The 22,689-nt window shown below is 36.1% G+C and overlaps 1 protein-coding gene across 5 annotated transcripts in view; it reads right to left on the bottom strand.

The window, feature by feature from the left end:
• Positions 1–22,689, bottom strand: part of Pgant9 (polypeptide N-acetylgalactosaminyltransferase 9) — a 442,501-nt gene that overhangs the window by 394,735 nt on the left and 25,077 nt on the right. The window contains exons 1-2 of one of the 5 annotated variants that reach the window (XM_076364358.1): positions 8,004–8,311; positions 7,774–7,872 (exon numbers count right to left, since the gene is read on the bottom strand). The exons of the other annotated variants lie outside the window; for them this stretch is intronic. The gene's annotated coding sequence lies outside the window, so the exon portion shown is untranslated. Of the gene's footprint in view, positions 1–7,773; positions 7,873–8,003; positions 8,312–22,689 lie in introns of those variants that run through there. 5 annotated transcript variants of the gene reach the window in all.

The following is a 22,689-nucleotide window of genomic DNA, read 5'->3' as shown; positions in this document are numbered from 1 at the left end:
CGCTTCGATAAAGTGGGACTCAACGATCGTTACGTATGATTGTTCAACGTTAACATCGCTAATATCGATGAAACGGTTCACGCTCGACGAACCCGCGGCCTACGGAAACGTCGAAACGATGTGCTAACTTGGCAAACTTTACTGGCGACCGTGATCAGACACTTCCTTCGAAATAGTATCGGTCTACTGTAATTTATTTCACTATCAATTTCACGTTCTTTGTATTGATATTACTGCCTTGAAATTTATCTTATCATTGATTCGGTAACGCCTTGGCGTCGGTGTCTTATAATTAACGGTAGAACAGGCTGTGTATTGAAATTGATATTAGTGTCTTGGAATTCGCCTTATCATTGATTAAGCAAAGTTTTGGTGCTGGTGTCTTATAATTAACAATAGAACTAGCTGCGTATTGTAATCGATGTTAGTATCTTGGAATTTGACTTATCGATTCGTTAAAGTTTTGGTGTTGGCGTCTTCTAATTAACACTAGAACTAGTTGTATATTGAAATTGATGTTAGTATCTTGGAATTTGGCTTATCATTGATTTAATGTTTTGGTGTTGGTGTCTTATAATTAACAATTACCACTAGAACTACCGAGTATTTAATATGATTGGTATGTAATTCTTATAAAAATTAGGATAGATTTTTTTAATTTCTAGAACCGTTCATTATAGTATGAAAGTACAGCCATTGATTTGTAAAATAACTTCGGGTATTTAATACTTTTGTGACAGCAATAATTGCGAAATAAGAAAACTAAAAACGTTAATGTTAATAACATAAAAAATCTTCAAAGTTAAGGGTTGAAAATATATTTCCCTGAAAATCTGTTTAACGCTAAAACTACGGAGCAGCAAATTGACTTCTTGAAATATTTCTATACAAACTCTACGAGTACAACTCTGTTGAGTCTTCTATTAATTTACAATTATGTTCAAGTATTGCTAAATCAATTTCTTTAGTAACTTCTCAGAGAATCATCTTTCCAATTATTGTAAAAAGAAATCACGAATGGGACATTTCGACCTGTCAGGTAGTTCCAGTGTTAACATCCCTATAATTTCAGATCCATCATTCTGCCCCATAAATCATCGCTACAAACATCCACAGTCGTCGATTCCTTTAATCTAAAATTATTCCCGACGCCAAGGCTGTTTATCAAATAAACTGCCCCAATCTTCACCGCCTAGTCTGCGCGGCCATTCATCCGACTGAAAAGTTTCGGGGCAAGTAATCAAGCTAAATTACCAGAAATGAACACTTCGGCTTCAATTCGCCGCTAGCTGGTTCCTCTCATCCGGCGGAATATTTGTAACTGTACGAATAAGAACCGGCAAGGATAATTAACAGTAGAAAGTTCTTCGCTGTTGAATAAGCGGCGTCCTGCGAACGTACGCGCGGAGAACGATGATTTATATCAGGGAAAGTTGGCTGCCTCGTTTCCAGAAACATCGTCCGTCCGCGCGGATGGATCCTTGAACTTAAACGTCGGTTTCCGCGGCGGAGCAACAGTCACCGTGTAACGAGCGCCAATTACCATGTAATCGCACTGACATTTATTGTCGTCCATGGATGAGCTGTTAGTCCATCGGCATTTGAACATGATCACGAGGGAACACGGGGAAGATCGATTGACCCGGTTCGCGGATTCACGATCGCGCCTCGGAGCCTTTCGCTACAGTTCGCAGCGATACCTATTCGTTCCATGCGATCGATGTATGAATTATAGACACGCTGCTATCGTTACCGAACAATTTTTTCGTGGTTCATGACCTCCGTAACCTACTATTGGTCTAACGAGGAGTTAGTTGTGCGGTGATTTTGAAAGAAAGGTGTGCTTGGGAACTTATTGGAGAGCTTAAGTGTCTTGGTTTAGGGTATTGAGATTGGTTCTTGGCGAAGAAGTTGATTGTGAATGTTTTGCAGTAAGTTCAGTGTATTATTCTATTTATTGTTTAGTATTTAGTTGTTTATTCTGGTGCTGGAAAATTGGTAACGAGAAAATGAATGGTCTGAGTTTGATTAACACTAGAACTTCCAGATGGGTCAAAACGATCTCTTCCTGATTTCTGCTTTTACAATTATTGAAAAGGTACAATTCGGAAATAGCAAAACTAAAATACAAGTCAATTGAAATCTTAATAAACGCACACTTATGGTTTTTAGAAAGGAATCTGTAACAGTTAATTTAAGTGATCGATAGTTTTATTGTTAAGGAAATAATAAGTTGAGGGGTTGATTTATATGGCCATACAATGGGTATGAATTATACATGTAACACTTTTAATTTAATTTGTATGGATGCAACATGTAACACAGGATTCTTTACTTTTTTCACTTTTTTAAATACAACTGTGAATTCTTGTTACGTCAGTGCATCGCTTTTGTTGTGGAAAAAATGAACGCGTAAGCTGAATTGTGTGACTCATCCTCTACACAGATGCTTTCAATACAGACTTTGTGCCAGAGTGAAAATGAATCATAGTAAAGTAAAAAGCCATTTGTTTAAAGTTAATGTCTGCAGTATGTTACAGTTTCACACCTTTAATGACTCAGTGGCGTGAATAGTCTCGGTTTCTGATGATAAGTATCTAATTAACGCGTTCACTGTCCCATGACCCTTACATGGGCCATGACGAGTTACTAGGTCAAAGCCACTTTGCATGCAGTTATTAGAAAATTTGTAGTATATGGAACATCAAGTGAAAAACAATTATCTGATGTTTAATCAAAATACCCTTAAATAAAAGATTGAAATAATTTTATACGATATCAAAATATAATCTACTAGTACGACTGCATATTAGAACACTAAGTGGCACACAAATGATTTAATTATTCAAACAGCAAAAGATCAGCGTGTAGATTCTTTTTCTGTATTATTTAAATATCTGGTATACAATTTAGCTTCATCAGCGAAAGGTTTTGTATACTTCAAAGAATCTTCGTCCGCAATTGTCAATTGTGCTTCTGAGTAAACGTGGACATAGAATAAGCGTAAAACTATCTTCTCGTAATGAATTAACACTGAAATATCAAATGTCGATAAAAAATCGCAGAACGAGGGGTTAAAGAAAGCGACAAAACACAAATACGAAAGATAAAAATTGTTATACCCAAGCTCCTCGTAATTCAACGCTCGTCCTGAATAATTATAGCCCCTCCTCAAGCTAAAGCTCTCAAAAGCGTCCCGACAAAGCCGAAGTAATTAATGATACATATCTTATCTCAATTATGCACGCCCGAAACAACGATATTACCCGCCGCCCTGAATAAAAGATCCGCTTCCAATTACTCCGATCCGTGAACCGTGTCAACTTTCAATAACGTCGTCCTAAGGCATGTCCGAATCCATTTTTCAATGTTCCGCAGTGTGATTGATGATTGCGCGTCCCCGTGCAGACAGGATCAACGTTTCAACGACGACAGTATCGCGGTCATTATCTCCGGAGGAAAGTAAACGGAACTGCTGATAATAACTAAGCGCTATCAGCGAATGGACAATGGAACATTAATGAATGACTTGTACTACACGGCTCAGAATCAGAATTCAAACTTTTCGATACGCGAGAAAGAGACAATGAAAGGAAGAGTTAGGTGTTGATCATTAGGTGTAATCAATTAATCCTTTGCACTTTGAGTTTTAGATTCTCCTCTTGAAAATATTGTATCATTTTAACGTATTGTACCGGGAAATTTTTGCTAAAATTGATTTATAAGAATTTTTACAGGAAAGGGGTGTTTTAGTGATGTGAAAATATTTTAACGTGTGTGTGTTAAAACTGAGATGATTATGTTTGTAATTAATATTTAATATGATATACAATGTAGTCTATGTAACCTTAACCCTTTGCACTCCGCTGTCCCCTCTCAGGGGACATTAAAGTTTATTAGTGATTACGGGGAATTAAGTTATGTCAGCGCAACTTTTTGAGACACGCATGTTTCCCTGAAGTTTTCTCTTGAAACGGCACAAGAAATCAAATCAAAATATAGTAAAATTACTGAGATATATAAAAATAAATATCAGCGGGTTTTGTGTCAGAAGAGAACGCGAGAAGGTCGCACTTGAAAAGGGCGACAAGAAGAGTTCGTGGAAGAAAGGTCGATATGTGTGCATACCTCGCACTGTATAGTGAGATTTATAAATATAAGTAAACAAATTTAAAACTGGAGGAAAAGATTTTCAAAGCAGAGCTCAATCTGGTTTGAAGCGTCGAGCGGTATAGATAGATCTAACGAGTGAAAAAATCGGAAAGTGATTCTTCTCTTTGTAAATACGTTCTTTTGGTAAATATCATTTTGTGAGTCAGTAATAACAATTAGAAGTTTTCAAACCATGTATTTATTCATTTTTTTTTTTTATTAGAACAATGGCAAAGCGTTCAAACAGGAATGAGTCTCATGACACAAGTAGTAATGAAGATGAGCTCCAGATAGATATTTCTACAGGTATGTTAGAAAGACTAAATGTAGAAGAAAACAATAACAGTGGTAATGATATCGTCCAACCAACAAGGCGACGAAGAGATCGCATAGATAGCGATAGCGATGAAAGTGATACGGAAGAACGGTTTATCACACTGTACAAAATTATAAAAAATAAAATATTGATTTTTTTTGCAAATATACATTCCTTGATTTCAACCAATTCATATAAGTCCAATATCATTATAATACGTTACTTGGTTCCAAAACTATACTAAATAATACGAGGGTCCGTAAATGCACGTTTCTGCCACAAAGTAGCGCTGAGTTCGGAGTGCAAAGGGTTAATCATGTAGTTAGTTAATGGTACATTTACTTGATTGTAATTCGGAGAGAATAGAAAATGAAGATATATTTGGGTCATTCTGAAAGTTTAAAAATGTCTATCGTTGAATGTTAATTACATTCCTCATTTGCAATTTAAAGAAAACAAAACAGAAGCAAATATTTGCGTCATGTGGAAAGTTCGTTTAAAATATTCTGGTAGCAAGCGTGTTAAGCGAACTATAAGTAAAACTTTCTATTTCAGAATTCTAATTACATTTCTGATTTGCAATTCAGAGACAACAGAAAATAGTACCAAATATTTGCGTCGATCCAGAAGTTTGTTTTAAATATCCTCTTACGGAAAACGGTGAGCAAACTATAACTAAGAATATCTACTAAAAACTACAAATTACTTAGTCTTACAATTAATTAAAAGAGAACAAACACGAACAAAATATTTGCCTAAATAAAACATTCTAAAAGTTTCTTAACACTAGGTTTACGGACATTTATTGTACAATTTATTATATTGGTCTCAGAAAAATTGATGTCCATTTAAATCTTGGAAATCAATTTAATTGACAATTAACCAGTTAACACCGTCCAACAAGTACACACGTTATCTTAAAATTAAAATGATACTAGTGCGTTCAACGATGAATTATTTATTTTTCAGATAAACGTGTAATTCTTCTTCATTTTGCGTTAGTTTTCCGTCAGAATATATTATAGATGTATTTGCTCTACATTTAACGAGTATACAGTCTATTATTTGATTTCATTGCGAGCATATCAAAGATTTTTAAAATTAAATTCCAGAGTTACCAGCTTAAAATACACATTTGTGTTTTGCATTAATCAAAATCAACGTAAACATTTGCCAAACAACGTTTCTAAAATTCAAAGTGCCTATAATTTACGCGTTTCATACACCTAATTAACACTAGGTTAACCGACATTTCTTATACACCTACATATCTCTGACACAGGTCAATTTGACCCATGAACAAAATCACACATTTTCATTAAAAAGCAAGTTAAAGTACGGCATAATTATACACAATGATTTTATAAATGAAACTATGAGATGTATGGATGAAAGTCAGTCCAACTGGCAGAAAAGAATGTAAACGGTTTCGGTAATTTCCCTCGCAAAGTTCGAAATTGATCAAAACGTCCGATAAACCTAGTGTCAACACTATCGGTACCGGGAATCGGTCAAATGGCCGGATTAAAAATTCTACGTTTTCTTTGTTCATTTAATTTTATATCAACTCCTATATTGACCGATTAATTGGTTTCTCAATTCTCGTTCTTCCTTCTGTTTCTGTTTGCACTAAAAAGAATTCATCATCTGATTTGTTTATCTCTATTTCGTAGCCAATCATTTGACTAGTCGTGCTAGTGAAAATACTGGTATGGTTAGTGTTAACACTAGAATTACCAGGTGGGTCAAAATGACCAATTCCTAATTTCTTCTTCTGCAATTACTGAAAAGGTACAGATGCTTCTCTGAGAAATCGTTAAAGAATAGTAATACCTGCACTGAAATATAAACCAATTGAAATCTCAATAAATTCACGCTTATAACTTATATAAAAAAAATTTCAAAAAGACGGTTTAAGTGCTCGGTAGTTCTAGTGTTAATATCCCAGAAAAAAGGCGTATCGAACAGTTCAAAACAAACGTGTCGAACAATTAAAAATTTCCACCGAAGGATCCCAATTAGAATCGCGCCGTTATTAAGAATTACACGGATAGCTAATCAGCCGCGGCTTAATGACGACTCAGCACAATATTGGACTCGATTGTACAAATGCGAATCGGCCGGATTCGAGTTGCTACTTTCGATATACGGAACGCCGGCGATGTTCCGTATGATAATTGGATCCGTAGCTTCCCGTCCCGGATTTCGTATTTCGCTGATCGCCTTAACAGCAGCCACTTGCAACAACCGACGACGTCGGAATTAAGAGCATCTATTAACCTGATTAATTACCATTATCGTATGGCTCCGGATTGCACGGTATCAGCGCGAAACCGGGAGCGCAGCGTCGCGGCCGTACATGGCGAGCGCCGCACCTGGATAGAAATTGTCGCCCACGGTGCGAACGAACCATTCGCGGAATCGTCGATTTTCCCAGAAGATAAAACGGGGAAGAACTCGTCCGCGGCGAGCCGGATGGAACGAACACCAGAAACGGAAAAGTTTAATCCGGCCCGATTCTTCTTTTGTTGAACTTTAAATTAATTTCGATCATCGCCGCGACTTTCGAAACGAAACACGCTTCGCAGCGGCCGCCGGGGGTTCTGTTTGTGTACAGATTTTATTGGAAATTGGATTATTGGAAATTATACGTTTACCGAAGATGTTTTTGTTCGCTTTACCCTTTGGGCGGTAAACAAGAACTTTAGGTGAGAATACATTTGTTTTCGGAATACTGCTTGGATTATTGTTTTTAACGAAAATACAGGTTTTATGAAAGATAACGTTCTAACCGTTGAAGAATAAATGGCGATTATTGTATCGATTTTGTACTGGTCGCTTAGTAACTATCTATTGCTTCGCATTTTACTAATATTGAAATATGTGGTTTCAAGATAATGCTAGTAGGAACTAACGGGTTAAATTTTTGTTTGAAACTCTGTTTATGTAGCTTGTATTAGAAATTTAATTACTGGAGACTATGTATTTATTAAAAATGGTTTGTTTATTTTTTTTTGTTTTTTTAGGTGATTCTATATGCTTGTAAGATGTTAAGGGTCGTTTTAGATTAAAATCGTGTGAATTTTTGTATCGTATACTTAATTATATAGTCTAGAATTTCTTATTTCTTATTACTGGTTAGTATTGCGTGCTTAAAAATATATACAAGTTATGAAATATATGTAATCGTGATTACAATCAATGTAAAGTATACACTTTACACTATTCTCCATCGGTTACTTTTGTAATAAACATTTCCGTATTCACTAGAAGTTTAAATACATAAATATGTCTAAACTACTTACAAAAACGTTTTCCCATTGCATATCCAACCGTGCGATACAGAGCATTAAATTTCTCCGCCAATTGATGAATGAAAATCATTTCGACATTTATTCGCCAGCCTAAACAGTCGATTATATACCATAAACAGTGCACTATTATCAAACATGCAATCACTAAACTTTCTTCGTAATTTCCATTCATAAAAACGCCGGTCATTACGACAATCAGCAGAAATAATCAACTCACTCACGTGGAACAATCATTATTATAGCGCCGGTCGTGATCCAGTGACGAACTATGACCCCAAAGTTTCGTTTCTTACACGGGGGCCGACGTTGCCGCATAACCTAAAGTCACGCGACTTACTTTTCTTCATGCGGAAAAGGAGAAATTTAATTACACGATAGACAAAGAAATGACCTGTCACGTAAGAGTGAAACTGTTTCGTTACGACGCGGAATACTTCATTTGCTCCTTTTGTAAAATATTGCGCCTGTTATCAACGGCGGTGCCTGCTCGAACAGCTGCGGGTACGTTTGCTTAATTCGCTATCTGTTACGGCCGCGCGCCAACTAATTGCCTGCGTGAACCTGATTTAACGAAACGCGCGGCGCACATGTCGGGCGGACGCGAATAAATTACTACGAGTGACGCAACTCTGCGTATTGACGTTTTTCAATATACCTCGATCGACTAATTAATTTATTGACTCGGATGTTCCGTGATTAAACTGTATTTCCATGCGTATCTAGTTTGATTAGACGCGATACGAAGAATCTAATGCTTCTCTGTGCGACAAATAAAACATTGACGTAATAGATTTGCATATATTAATATTCATTAAACATAAATACTCAATAAGCTGGAATATATATTAATACATAAATTATATTGTAACACAAACGACACATTTTTCAAGCTGCGTTGATGGCTGTGATAACAGTTCCTCCCAAATCTAGTGGTGGTTTTAATTAACTGTTGATCTCTGTGCAAATTCTAATTTTTAAAGTTTATCATAAATGCTTTTCATTGGCTAAAAAATTCTGTATAATAAATATACAGCATATAAATCAAAGATACTATTAAATTTTTGGAATATACGCATATTCTAATTTGATAAATTTATCTAGATCCATAATTCAACCCTTTGAATGCCAGGAGAAATTTTCATATATATTCGAGAAATGCCAGACAATTTTAAATAAAGATGAATGATTGTAAACAACAATTTATATTTCAATTCTGATCTAAAGTTCATAAAATTTGCGCATGATACTAAAAACATGTTAGACTTCCTTTATTACTAATAAAATCAAAACGAAACTTTTCGGAAATGAACGAGGGAGCGGTGTAGCACTCCTTCACACTCAAAGGGTTAATATTCTCCGTGTTAATTTAACAGAAACTACGAGACGGATCAAAATGACCCATTCCTGATTTCTTCATTTAGCAATTATTAAAAAGATAACAGATGTTTCTCTGAGAAATTATTTGGCAATACGCAAACTAAATTATAAATAATTAAAGTCTCGATAAATGCACCTTTAAAGTTTCTATAAAGGAATTTCAGAAAGTCAATGTATCTGCTCGGTAGGTTCAGTGTTAAAGAACATTAACCTTTTGCGTATACAGGTAAACAGATAAAGACAGAGAAAGGGAAAGAAATACGAAAAAATATAAATTCACAACGGGAACAGAGACAATAGAATGGTTCGAGGTATCGGATTTCGTCCAGAAAGAAATAATCCCCGAACAGGGACGTTCAGTTTGTCAACCGACACGCCCGGACAAAATGGTAACGGCCTAACGCGTTGAAATCAATCGTGAAGCTGATCGCTTTCGAAACGTTTAACGCTCGTCTCCCAGCAATGACAAAAGTTTAACGGGCTGGAATTGAATTCGACCGAGGAAACACCCTTCCAGAGGAACGATAGACGGGAAAACGAAGAAAAAATAAAACGTAGCGGCTGTCTGCAGAGGGAAAATTGGATTTCGCGTGTTGAGGTACGAACAACAACGTCTGTGACGAACGAGCCGCTTCATTCCATCGAATCTTCCTCCTTTTCCCCCCTCTTTTTTACCTTAAAAGACAAGTGCCCGATTTAAACGTAATTGTTAATAAAATTGTCAGACCAAGATCGATACAGAACTCCAGAATTGGTTCCCAACTGTTTTTTAAATAACCTTCCATTCGTTCTACGGTTCGGATAGGTACATTTACTTCTGTATTGATTTTTCGGATTGCAATGCTAGTGAAAGGAATAGAAGATTATTAAAAATAAGTAAGTATAAGGAAATCATTTAAGTGGAGCGTTATTTTAAAATTGAAACAATTTCCCGTTGTTAGCAAGATCAATTAAGAATTTTTTAATTGGTATACTAGGTACTGATTGTCTCGATTTTTGCAAATTGCGATACTACTAAAGAAATATAGAATGACTTGAAAGGAATGAGATAAAGAAACTTCTAATTAATCAGTATCGAATGATTTGTAATTTGAAAAAGTACCGTTGTATAAACGGAGTGTCATTTTGAAAATGGAACGATTTCCTGTCGTTATCGAGATCAGTCAAGAATTTATTCAGACATAATTAATTGAGATATTGAATTAATTGAGTTACCATATACTGCTTGTCTCGATTTTTCAAATTACGATATTACTAAATAAATATAGAACGATTTAAAGGAACTTCTAATTACTTAATATTTAATAATGTATAATTTTAAAAAATGTATCACTATTTAGCGAGACATTTTACAATTGGACCGATTTCTCGTCGTTATCGAGGTGAATAAAAAATTCTTTAATTGAAACACGTCATCTTTTGTCTCCACTTTTTAAAATAACAATACCGCTACAGAAGTATAGAACGATTCACCGTAAAAGAGCATAAAGGAACGTCTGGTTAATTAACATCGAACGATCTACTATTGGAGGAGAGGGTATCATTTAAATGGAGCATCCTGTTGCAACTGAAACAAAATTGCAATCGGTTTCAGCGAAATTAAAAAAGGTTCCCCGGCGGAAATCGTGAGAGAAAGGATAGGTCGGGCCCCGTTGACTGAACGCATCCATCCTCGAATTAATTAGGCGTCAATTAGGCATACAGCTGCGGAAAATCGAGGCTCGGTCATTAAGTCGGCTACCAAGTTCATCGTACAAAGTACTGCGAGTACGTATGCTGCAACCAGCTAATTTTCACCGGCCGCCCCCTCCATCATCCTTTCTCTCTGTCTCCATTCGAACACGCCCGCGTCAGTTCCTATGTACCTTTGAGTTCCCAGCTCTCAGGGAAGTCAATGTTTCATTAACTTATCCCACGAATTTCAAGTTCCCCTGTTTTACAGAAACCATTCTTTCGACGACTGATCTCGCTGCCGCGTCGTGATTTGACGAAATATTTCGCAAAATTTAGAAACGTAATATGATTACTGTGTGGACAACAGTGTATCATTAATGTTACGATTACATTACGACATTGATATACGATTAATAATGAAATTTAGTTAAAATGATTAAATATCAGATATCAAATAATATCTAATGAAACTGTAGAGCTTCATGAAGACGGATCGTTGCGAATTAATTTATAGAAATTGGAGTAGCAAAAAGTTAATTTATTATAATTCATTTTTCTATTATATTCTAATGAATAGAATTGAATATTCTCCTACGTCGTGCTTTAGAAGATAGAAATATTATTTTCTCATTCAGCCCGTACACTTGTGTGCTCATTATCATGCCGCCCACACACGTGCGATAACTCTTTCGATAAAGAGTCAAAAAAGTAATCTCCAGAGACAAGAGCCTCCTATCTTGTCAACTGTCCTTCGAAACAACGTATATGCGCCGGCGTTTCTAAATTTAACATATCACCACTATATCTGCAATTTTTTAATCTTCACGTTGATACATCCATCGAACCAGATTTCATTCAACCCTTGCCTTTCAATACTGTGACAGACTCAAAAGGAAGATGTCAAACTGAAATTAACGAAAACAAATAAACCTCAATTCTCCTGAGTCTAAATTGCGTATTATATTTCTAGTGTCAACTGTTACGTTTTAAACTAAACGTGAGTATAGATGAATACGAAATTCTCCTTTGTTCCTAATAAATTATTAATACTACATTTACCATACTTGTCAAAAAGATTCAGTTTCCTTATTTCGTAATTATTGGTATTTTAAAAGTGCGAATACTTTGTTAACCGGCAATTTTACGCAGAAGCTATCAAACACGAATCAACTCGTGACCGATCAACAATTAAATTCCTGAAATAATCCCAAAAATAAATACTTTCACTTGAATGCTGTAATAAATACTCGAAAAAACGAAAAGAGGTGTAATTTTTACAAGGACTACGTATTAATCATATTGTCCGTTTTTTAATAAATAATAAAAATGATTAACATACACGCAAATAACACAAACCGCAAGACCCCACAAACATGTGAACTATGAGTGTAACACAATAACAGAATCGTTACCAGAAAAATAAACAAAATACAATACGTTAAACACGATTCGTCTATTCTATTAAACGCTCGTTAATCGTAGCGCTAATAACAAACACCTCATGACGCGATTACGAAAGAAATCACAGATTAGCGATCATCAGCTTAACAGCTACTACAATCAAAAATATCAGAAGACCACCGAGCACGGTACACTTCAACTTTCCAATGTCCACACCGCCAAGCAAATCATTTCAATTTCGCGCGATCTGTACGGGTTCAACAGTCAATTTGTCAATTTTTCACAGCCCGATACCTTCGGACTCGATTACCGTCACGGAGAGTCGTAGCGCAGCCCTCTCGCCGGAGTCGCGAAAATGGAAAGATCATTGCGGAGGACACGTGATCACAATCTGCGGTGATGAACGACGTTATTAGAGTGTCCGACTCCGCAATTACAATCGGCTGCGGCCGAACGCATCGGTAATTATAATGGGATTTTGTGCGCGCGCGGAGTACACAGAGAACGTATCGTGGATAGCGAAGCGGTTGACCGATAATAAGGATATTGGTAACGGGAAGCGGACAATGATCATTAGAGACCGTTGAAAGAGAGACAGAGAGAGAGAGAGAGAGAGAGAAAGAGAGAGAGTGAGAGAGAGAGGACTGGCGGGTGAAGAGGTATCATGACTCCTACGTGCCGAGGGTCACCGACCTTTCAGCGAAATGACTCTTCGGGTACACGGGAAAAGGGACCGCTAAAAACGTGTAATTACACCCCCATTAGAGGGTTACTTGCTAATTCCAGCCCTGCACGAATGACGTTCTGAATACCAGCTATCGGATAAATTCTGCAGAAGAAGCTGCAGATGAAGCTTTAAATAGAACGGATCGCATGGGGTCCATTGTCGAAGTAGATAGTCACTGTAGAGTAGACGTGAACATTGGGTTTCGTCGATAATGGATGTTCTTTTGGGTTCAAGGTTTTGTAAGCGATCTGAGACTATTTGCGACTTCATTAAGGAGGTTTGGGTTTTAGAAGGTTACCGGGTTTTCATTGTGGAATTGTTTTATTCGCTGATGAAGGAATGAAGAGATTGTTGATGAGGGATTTATTGTTGGGAATGAGGAGATTGCTGAAGATTGTTCATCTTCGTTAGAAAGATTTTTCGATTTTCTATGGTTGAATAATCTTTAGAAGAATTGTTTTCGCACCCCAAGAATTATTGTTTCATCTACGATCACTACAATTGTGAGACTGTTCTTACCGGCAATGATTAGATGTTACTCATGGAATTAGAAACATATATTGTAACTTCTAAATTACTCAAACTAAACTTAGATAGACTTTTTAGTTTTCTTATAAGAATAATTTAGAAGTTATAATTATCCTAAGTTTGCCAGAATAATGCCAATGCAATAGATTAATCAATTCTAATTTGCATGCTTCCTTCCCTCGTTTATGCGTTGCCCTATCAAATAAGCATCACGTAATCTTCGGTAATATTTGTTTCACAACTAAAACTGGATATTCGAGGATCAGATGGATTATGCAGTATACCACATAATGTTCGAGTACATAAGAGGCACAGAGCTCGCTGCCGGATCAATTGGGTATATCAAAAAGGGAATAGCAAAAGCTGGAGGAGCAGTCATTCGAAATCCCTGAGGCGGTTCTAATGGGTCCCCTAGTAGAGGTTTCTCAGCCTTGTTTGGATCTCTCCAACGTTTCCACCGCAACCGGTAAATCCTCGCGAACCAGAGTACCTGTATCCCGTACGGTTAACGCTGAACTTATATGGATACCTGTATTCAGACGGATGCTTTAACCGAGACAGAACGCAGACACCGACACGAATTACTCGAGACCTGACATAAGACGCTTGCACTTGTTTTTAAGTGGAAAAGAAATTAAATTCATCACTTTGCTAGACGCTATCGCTCGCTCGACGAGTTTCTATTGTGAACCTGTACCTTTCTAAACAATTCTTCTGTCTCATATCCATCGAATTGTCTAGGTTGACTTCGTGAATATTTCATTTATATCAATTTCACTTCTAAAGACGTATTTTTTACTATACAACGATATATTATAAGTTTTATTATTCGTATAAATTCCATATAAAATTTGCTTGCTTCGAATTCTTTAGCAGTTGATAAAACTCATTTTATAATTATTGACCTTAGATTTTGATACTATCTCAAATATTTATTGTTTGAATAAATAATCTGATTGTAAATTTAGTGCTATCTTAATTTCCTTTATGTAGATGACTGAATACCTCGTTGAAATATGGTGCATATTTGAAATGCTGTTATTTAAAGTAATTAGTCTTCGTCTCTATAAAATGTACTTCACTTACTGAAATTCCGAAGCGAACCGCAAAGAATCTCAGGAATGTGGAATGCACGATTACTGCAAACTCACCTGTAACAAACGAAATAATTACAGTATTAATACAAAAGTATTAGTTACGGGAACTGTAAAACACGTAATACAAATTTACGGAATAAAATCTGAAACAGGATTCGTAAATATTTTACGTGCCGTTCCACGGGGAGTTCCGTAAATGCTTTAATTTATCCTGACCACATTTAAAGCCTGCCTTTACGGCTTTATGGTTTATTAACCCAGAAAAATTATACTAAACTAATCAAACGGATGATGAACCTCTACACCTCTGCAATTAAAGTATTTAACGGTCGTCGTGGATGATATTTTAGTGCGAACTCTAATTGCCGTTTTTTGAGCGTTCGTGTAGTTAAATTCGTAGAAATTCATCTCTATCCGCCGGCCACCAGTACACCCACGATCCCTATCCGTGGAAGTTGCTAACTAGCCTCGTAATCCCGATAAAACCTTTCTAACGAGTTACTCGACCGTTTTGTAATAGTCGGAATTACGGATTCGCGCAAACATTAACAACATTAATAACGGCAAAGTGGTTCGCCCTCTCGTTTCACCCGTGAATATAAATCATAACGGAAAAACAAATAACTCCGATATATACTGTGTCCAACCGCGCGCCAGCGAAGCGTTTGTCTCTTTAATTCTTAACGGGCGGGCAACGGGTGCACACGTCTTTTCCAGGGGGACAAACAAACAAATAAATTCAATAAACAATGCGTGAAATGTACAGAAAGGATAACGATACGGTAAAAATATGGCAAGACGTAGGAAAGTTTAATATAACGTATAGGTTACGGCCGTTTCAGTGAACTCGCAATTTCACAGGCCATTTCACAAATCCCGGAACAAGGAAAAATTTATTTGTGCAATTACGGAATCTAGTAAGGTAGAACAAGTCATTTCTCGAGGCAAAGAATTAATTTGCAGTTGATGTGGTGGTAAAATCTATTAATTGCGTGTTGTTCGTCATTCAATGCGCGTGCATTCTTTTATTGCTGTGACAGCTTGAGGAAACAGACAGATTGAAATTCAAAGTTATGGAAACTGAAACGTGCTTTTTCCTTTTTTAATCCACGTCTTTATTATTATGTCACAGCCTTCGCTATTTCTAATCTTTCTAAATTGGTTCCACATAATACTGCTTATAAATCCTTCATAAGAAAAGGAAACAAATGTATGAACTGCAAAATATGCTCTCAGACTCTTAATATCCTCCATTATCATCCTCATTTCTTACCAACCAAAGTATCTCTTCTTATTTCACATATTTCAGAATCACTTAAATGATAAATACATTTCACATAAATATAGACAATCGACGAACTGCACTTTCATATATCTAAAACCACACCAAATTAAATTAACAAGAAAACTCCAAGACTCGGTTTACACCGTTATTTAAATACCATTGATGCTCGAATCTTTCGATCTTACTACCATTCCAATCCAAACTAAACCATACACGTGTTCCCAAGAAATTCTTAAATTCATCTTATTATTTATTAAATTCAGCTCCTAAGAACAAAGTTTCCAATTTTGTCTCGTAAACAATGTAATTATTACGCACGTAACTGTATCTGTAACACACTGCTCTACATCCACGTATACATGGAAATTAGCCCACTGGCGAGGGTAAATTAAAAGGCGAGTGCGCAAATTGTACCTTTTGTTTTCGTGGCGGATGTTACACTTCTCTCAAACGATGTAGATTAACGATAATCGCGAAACTATAGATCGGCATAAAGCAACTCGCAGCTATGACAAGCTAGCGCCGCTCGAGTTTTTCACCTGGCATGATACCAGCCTATTTCGCGAGCTCGCGTTACGCTTCCCTAAGTGGGTTATCGACCGTATCGACTATAAAGATACTGTTTTCAACGTGCTTTAACTTACCAACCCACCCCCACCCCCGGGCCCAACGATCTTTGTTTAAGCGTTGGCGTAGGTTGCCATTGTGAAGGCATTCGAAAATATCATTCCACGGGTACTACGATTAACCTATACACGTCGAGACACGTTTTTATATGTCCTATCTGTAGATTGCGAATTATAGTCTCTTAATTATTATCTTTAGAATTATTTGATATTATTATGAAATCGTGGATTGCAAGTTTGTATGCGTTTGTGGGGAATTTGAAAGTGCAAGAATGCATAGATTGCATGCAATACGAAAGATATATAGATCGTACAATTTGTAGGTGTTTTTGTAGCATTTGTTACAAAAATTATTATCGTACATTGCAAATTTGTATGCATTTATGGGGAATTTGAAAGTGCAAGAATGCGCAGATTGCGTGTAATATGAAAAATATATAAAATGCATAGAGTGTAGGGCTTTCTGTAGTATTTGTTAGAAAAAATTATTTTTCATCGTAATATAATACTATCTTTCTAATTATGTTTTTAAAATGTTGAATTTGCATAAAGATTCGCTATCTATTAAACATATATCGTAATTATAATAAAGTAATGCGTGAGAGGATACTGGAGTATATTCTTTTGTTACATGCTTAGGTTTCTGATTTCGGTTTCTAATTCTGGATAAATGTTAGTAAATAATCTAGTAGATCAATTAATTAATTATTAATATTAATGTACTATGATCTTGTATATTAGCTGTACATCGGTGGTACATGTAGACATGAACACGTTAAATAACGAACTACATGAATGAGCCTGAGTCAGTTTCATGGAACGCATAATTAAATATTTTGTAATTACGTTCCGTGTAAATTACCTTCTTACGTGAGTCACGAGAGGTATTGGTAAATGATCTCGCGATTGTTTCATTTCTTATGAATCATCCTTGCGTAAGATATTCATTGATTTATCTTCATGGAGAAATTTTAATTCTTTTTTAAGCAATGTGGTTGCATGAGAAAATTGATTGTGAATTGTGTGCTAAGTATGCTAAGTTTCAACCCTTTGCTTAAACCTCAAGAGTAGATACAGCAAAAATTCTTATGATATTTCAATTTCTTCTCTTTCTTATATTTAGATGCGTGCAAGAGTTCTAACAATATTCTCAATGGCTGCAACCATCAAAGAATTTATTAACAATTCTTTCCCCAATTTCATAAAAAATTCAATTTCAAAGCTAAAGTATCCTCGCGGAGATATTATGCCTTTAAAACCACTAAACCCATACTTCTAATTTAATACAATTCCTGATTATTAATTTCCCTATCAGTACATTAATAACAAAAATAAACTTCCCGAAAATCGGTCCCATCAAATTCAATCCCATCGCAATATTCCCAAATCCGGCGGTATAACATTAATCTCCCGGCTCATAACATTTACAGCAATAAATTTGATAAATCCCTGAATAAAAAGCACTTCGATCCTCCGAAAATTTCGTTTATTCGCCGAGCAGCCCGAAAAACCCTCCGCCAGTTGCACCCGTTAAAAACGTGCGGAACGTGCCGGGTAGAAAATTTCGCCTGACGTGGCGTCGGTGCGCGCGATTATTATTATCGATGTTAAAAAATCTCGGCCAATAATTCGCGCGACTGGCGCACAGTGGGCCAAAATCGTAAAAACCCGGGCGAAATTCATATTTCTCTTATTTTTATATCAATAATTACAATATAACCTTATTATTACATAAACATACTTACTTGAAGTGAAAAAAACATATAGACAAGAGAATGCTCTTTAACGCTATATAGTTATATTTGAGATAACTCTTATCCACAGTCAAAATATAGTAAAGCAAAGCACGCCAATTTCAAAGAAAATAGAATTTTTCTGAAACAAGCGTTTTCCTTATTTTCGAAGCTTGCGGCTACGCGCTAATCAACCAAAACACATGTACTGACAGCTGATAAGCACTTAACCTCCTAACTGTGGAATTTAGTTTGAAAAATTTCTCGTTTTGGGCGCAATAAAATGAAAAAATGAAGTGTATTCGTCAAACGCAGGACGAAAGCACCTAGGGTTTTAATGAAACACGAAAGCGAAACAAAGAAGAATTACATGTTTATCTAAAAAAATAAAGAGTTCATCGTTGAAAGAATTAGTATGATTTCAAGCTTTAAGATAGCGTGTATACTCGTCAAACGCAGTTAACTATATGTAGTTAAGCTGTCAGCCATATGCGAAGATCCCCGTGTGATACACTTTCCTTTATGTATGCATTTTCTAGTTTGACACTAGATAATGCTCGCAATGAAATCAAATAATAGAGTGTATACTTGTATAACGCAGGCCAAATGCGCCTACAATACATTCCAACGAAAACCTTCAGCAACACGAAGAAGAATTACATGTTTATCTAAAACAATAAAGGATTCGTCATAGAAAATATTAGCATCATTTTGATTTTCAGATAACGCGTATATCCATCGAACACGGTTAACTGGTTAAGATTATGTGGTAAACGTTTCATGTCCTTTCAAGCAGGTCGAAAATTTGAATTTAGTCCAAGCTTTTACAATCCTGGCCCACTATGCGTCTGCGTGCACGATTATTATTATCAATGTTAAAAAATCTCGGCCAATAATTCGTGCAGCCGGCGAACAGAGCGCGGGGGAAATTGGTCGCGAGGCGAAACAAACGCGTCGCGCGCGGTGGCCCCGTTAAAATGGCCGGTCCGTACAATCGCGACGAACGGAGAGACTGCGCGAGCGAGCGCGCGCGCGCGCGTGTAATCATGACATACCGCCTTGCAAACACGCTTGTTACACGCCGCGCGCCGCGCCGGTACATCGAGGCGGGAAACGATGCGGCCTCCGCATACAGACAATTTATTTCCTAGCTATCCGGGCGAACGTTCCGCATTAACCAAAGCGAATCCGACGTCGAAACGGTAACGACGCATCGCGTCGGACCGCATCTCGAACGATCGTTTCCTGTTGCAACAGAGCTGGACGAAATGTAATCTGATTATGCGTTGGACAGGATCATTCGGATGTAATGGTTGATTCGATTGGAGATTAGATTTTATGGTGTTTGGAGTATACGATTGAAACTGGGGTGATTATTATAGTGAATTGTAATTGATAAGTTGTGCATAGACAGCGAGTTGTTGTAGAATAAGAAATTGCATTTTAAAGGTTAATCTTAATTTGCAAAAAGTAGAGTACAAGTTTGTACGTAGGTTAAAATTTGTGAGAGTGTGTTCAGGAAAATGGTCGAACTGCGTCTCTAATGATTGTTCCTTGTGTAACAGAGTGGGGCGAAATGTAATCTGATTATGCGTTAGGGAGGATCATTCGAATGTAATGGTTGAGTCGATTGGAAATTAGATTTTATGGTGTTTGGAGTTCACGATTGAAACTGGGGGTGATTATTACAGTGGATTGTAAGGGATAGATGTAGCGAGTTGCTGTGGAATAAGAAATTGTATTTTAAACATTAATCTTATGTTATAATCAGTAGAGTGTGGATATGTATGCAAATTTAATTTTGTATATTTAGAAAAATAGAATTGCGACGAAAACTAGTTTTCCTTAAGTAATATGAATAATAATTGGTATATTACTAATATGAATATTGATTAAAAACATGTAGAATATTTTATGAACAACGTTCTATACTATTTAAACTAATATGAATAATATATCACAACACTGTACTATTATATTTTTGTGCTATTATGTTATTTATACTGCTGCATTATAGATATTATTCACACTGCACCCTACATATCTAATCCATACATTTTTACACTTTCAAATTTCCCATAAATGCATAAAGATCCTCAGTCTAGTAGTTAGATTATAGGTATTTCGCTCAAGTCTGCCCGATATTCTGTGACAGCTTCGCCTTGTCCACATGCGAGTTCTTTATCGATTCTCCGAGTCGATTTCCCCGCGTCACTAGATCGTGATTCGAGTGGAAGTTATTATGAATATCGCGATACGATCGTTCGAAATGGAAATTATAATTGAGTACAGGGGATGGACGGGATTATTGGCACGGGCTGTATTATTCTGTGAAATCCTTTGTAAATATATCGAACGTATCATTCTTGACCTAATTGTTTTGCAAAATGTTATATTCACGCGAAGATCTCGTTTCACGCGAGAATTTCAAATGCGCGAATACCGTAATTTATTATCGTAACGTAAATCATCGTAATATTCAATTTAGCATTCCGATTGCAATCTTTATCGTTTAATTGCACTTTATAATCGATTGGTTATCGAGTGTACTAAATTATATCCATTACTGTACTTTATTACTTCGTCACTTTTTGCTGTTGTTCATTACTGTAGTTGTACCAATAGATTGGATAGCCTTTAATAATCTTTTTGCAGTCGATTGCATCGTTCACTATGAGTCACTAAAGTAATATAGTATTTTTTAGTTTAAGGTGTTCCCATTTTTTAACACAGCTGTACGATGAATGGCCATAATTCCTGCAACTTTTTCTGCAGCTGATTTAATCAATGTTATGCAACTGTCGACAGTGTGTCAATATTGCACTGTCTAAAAGGTGCGCTTAGGTGCATATGGATGCAATTTACATAAATACTATGACCATGTAATATATATTACTTTATCTTTAAAAACGTACCTATAGTATCGAGTGCATCTACAAATGCAACTTGAATGCATTAAATCTCTATTACCTTAATAATGATAATAATAATAATAAAAGGTTTCTACGACGTTACAGAAGAAAAACATTCAAAAGAGATAGAAATACGTTAAAAAAAATAACTGTCGATGCATGGAGAGCACTACTTATGCTAAAATTGGTTAAAGCAATAGTCTTGTAACACAGCGGATGTGCATACAGGATATTCCAAGTACCGTGGTGCAACCGGAAAACAGGGTGATTCTTTGCGAAAAAAATACGTGAAAGTGCACAGCAAAATTTCTTCATGTAAGACTTCGCCTTTAAACGAATCAATTTGAAAATTCATTTCAGTCGTATGCATTCGTTGCTACACGTATCTAGTAAAATTGATAAATCATGAACAGACCCAATGATCGAATTCTTTGTAAACTAATTTCAAATCAATACAAATCTGTCTGTATTATAAGTATTTATACTTAAATTTATAAAGGATTTGGGGTTTTCAAAATTCTTTTTTACTGATATTAAAGAAGAATCAAGTGATTCGATTCGCCTCCATCTACACTACAAATTATTTCTTCCTAGTTTAAATTAATTTTCACGCGAAGAACAGGATTCAATAATTTTCCAGATTTACTTTATTTCACGAAATAATTTCCAGTTCTTACAAACGAGGATCTAAACTGTTCGCTACACTTCATCCACGAAACCAGGAATGTTCGGGTAACCTACAAAGCAAGCCGAATTTTATCAAAATCTCAGAACGCGAATCGATATTTTCCGTATACGAGAAACCTAAATTTTCATACCCGATCCGAACGCGTTATCTCGGTGTTCGAGGAAAAATGCGAGCGTATCGCAGCGGTATTAAAAACATGAAACTTCGATTAGCAAGTGTTGCCGGGCATAGTCCCGAGTCTCATGAAAATCCACGCCAACCTGCACGGAATATGTTAATACGAAAACGGACCGTAAGCGACCCGCGGTCATATTACGTGACTAGTTTTACTTTTCTTCCCGCGGCTTTATTTCTTTCGTGCAGGAGATTGCGTTTTACGTGTGACCGCGACCACTGCGTTTCCACGGGCTCCGGATGAATTTCAACGAAATGATCCTTCCATTTTGGAACTGGAGTAAATACACCTTTGCTTCGAAATACTGAAGTGTTTAGCTTTATCATAAATTGACTTTTTGAAATTTGCCTATAGAAACTTTAAGAGAGTATCGAGATTCGATGTCTTGAAGTGTATCTCCTAATATTTATATTGTAAACTAGCTGCAGATACAAAATATAGATGAAAATATGTCTAAACGTTTCATTTCTTTAATTTTATCCAAACACAAACTTATACTGCTTTCAAAATCAATAATTAAAATAATTCTATCCAACAGCGAAACTGACTGAAACAAATGAATCTTCTAATATTTAAATTGTAAACTAGTTACAAATCAAAAATTTAGATTGAAACATGTGTAGACTTCGTTCTTTCAATTTTATCAAAACATAAACATATACCAGTTTCAAAATAAACAGTCCA

The sequence above is a fragment of the Nomia melanderi genome, chromosome 1, assembly GCF_051020985.1.
Source record: "Nomia melanderi isolate GNS246 chromosome 1, iyNomMela1, whole genome shotgun sequence".
Classification (NCBI taxonomy): Eukaryota; Metazoa; Arthropoda; class Insecta; order Hymenoptera; family Halictidae; genus Nomia; species Nomia melanderi.
This window is presented reverse-complemented; position numbering and strand designations above follow the sequence as displayed.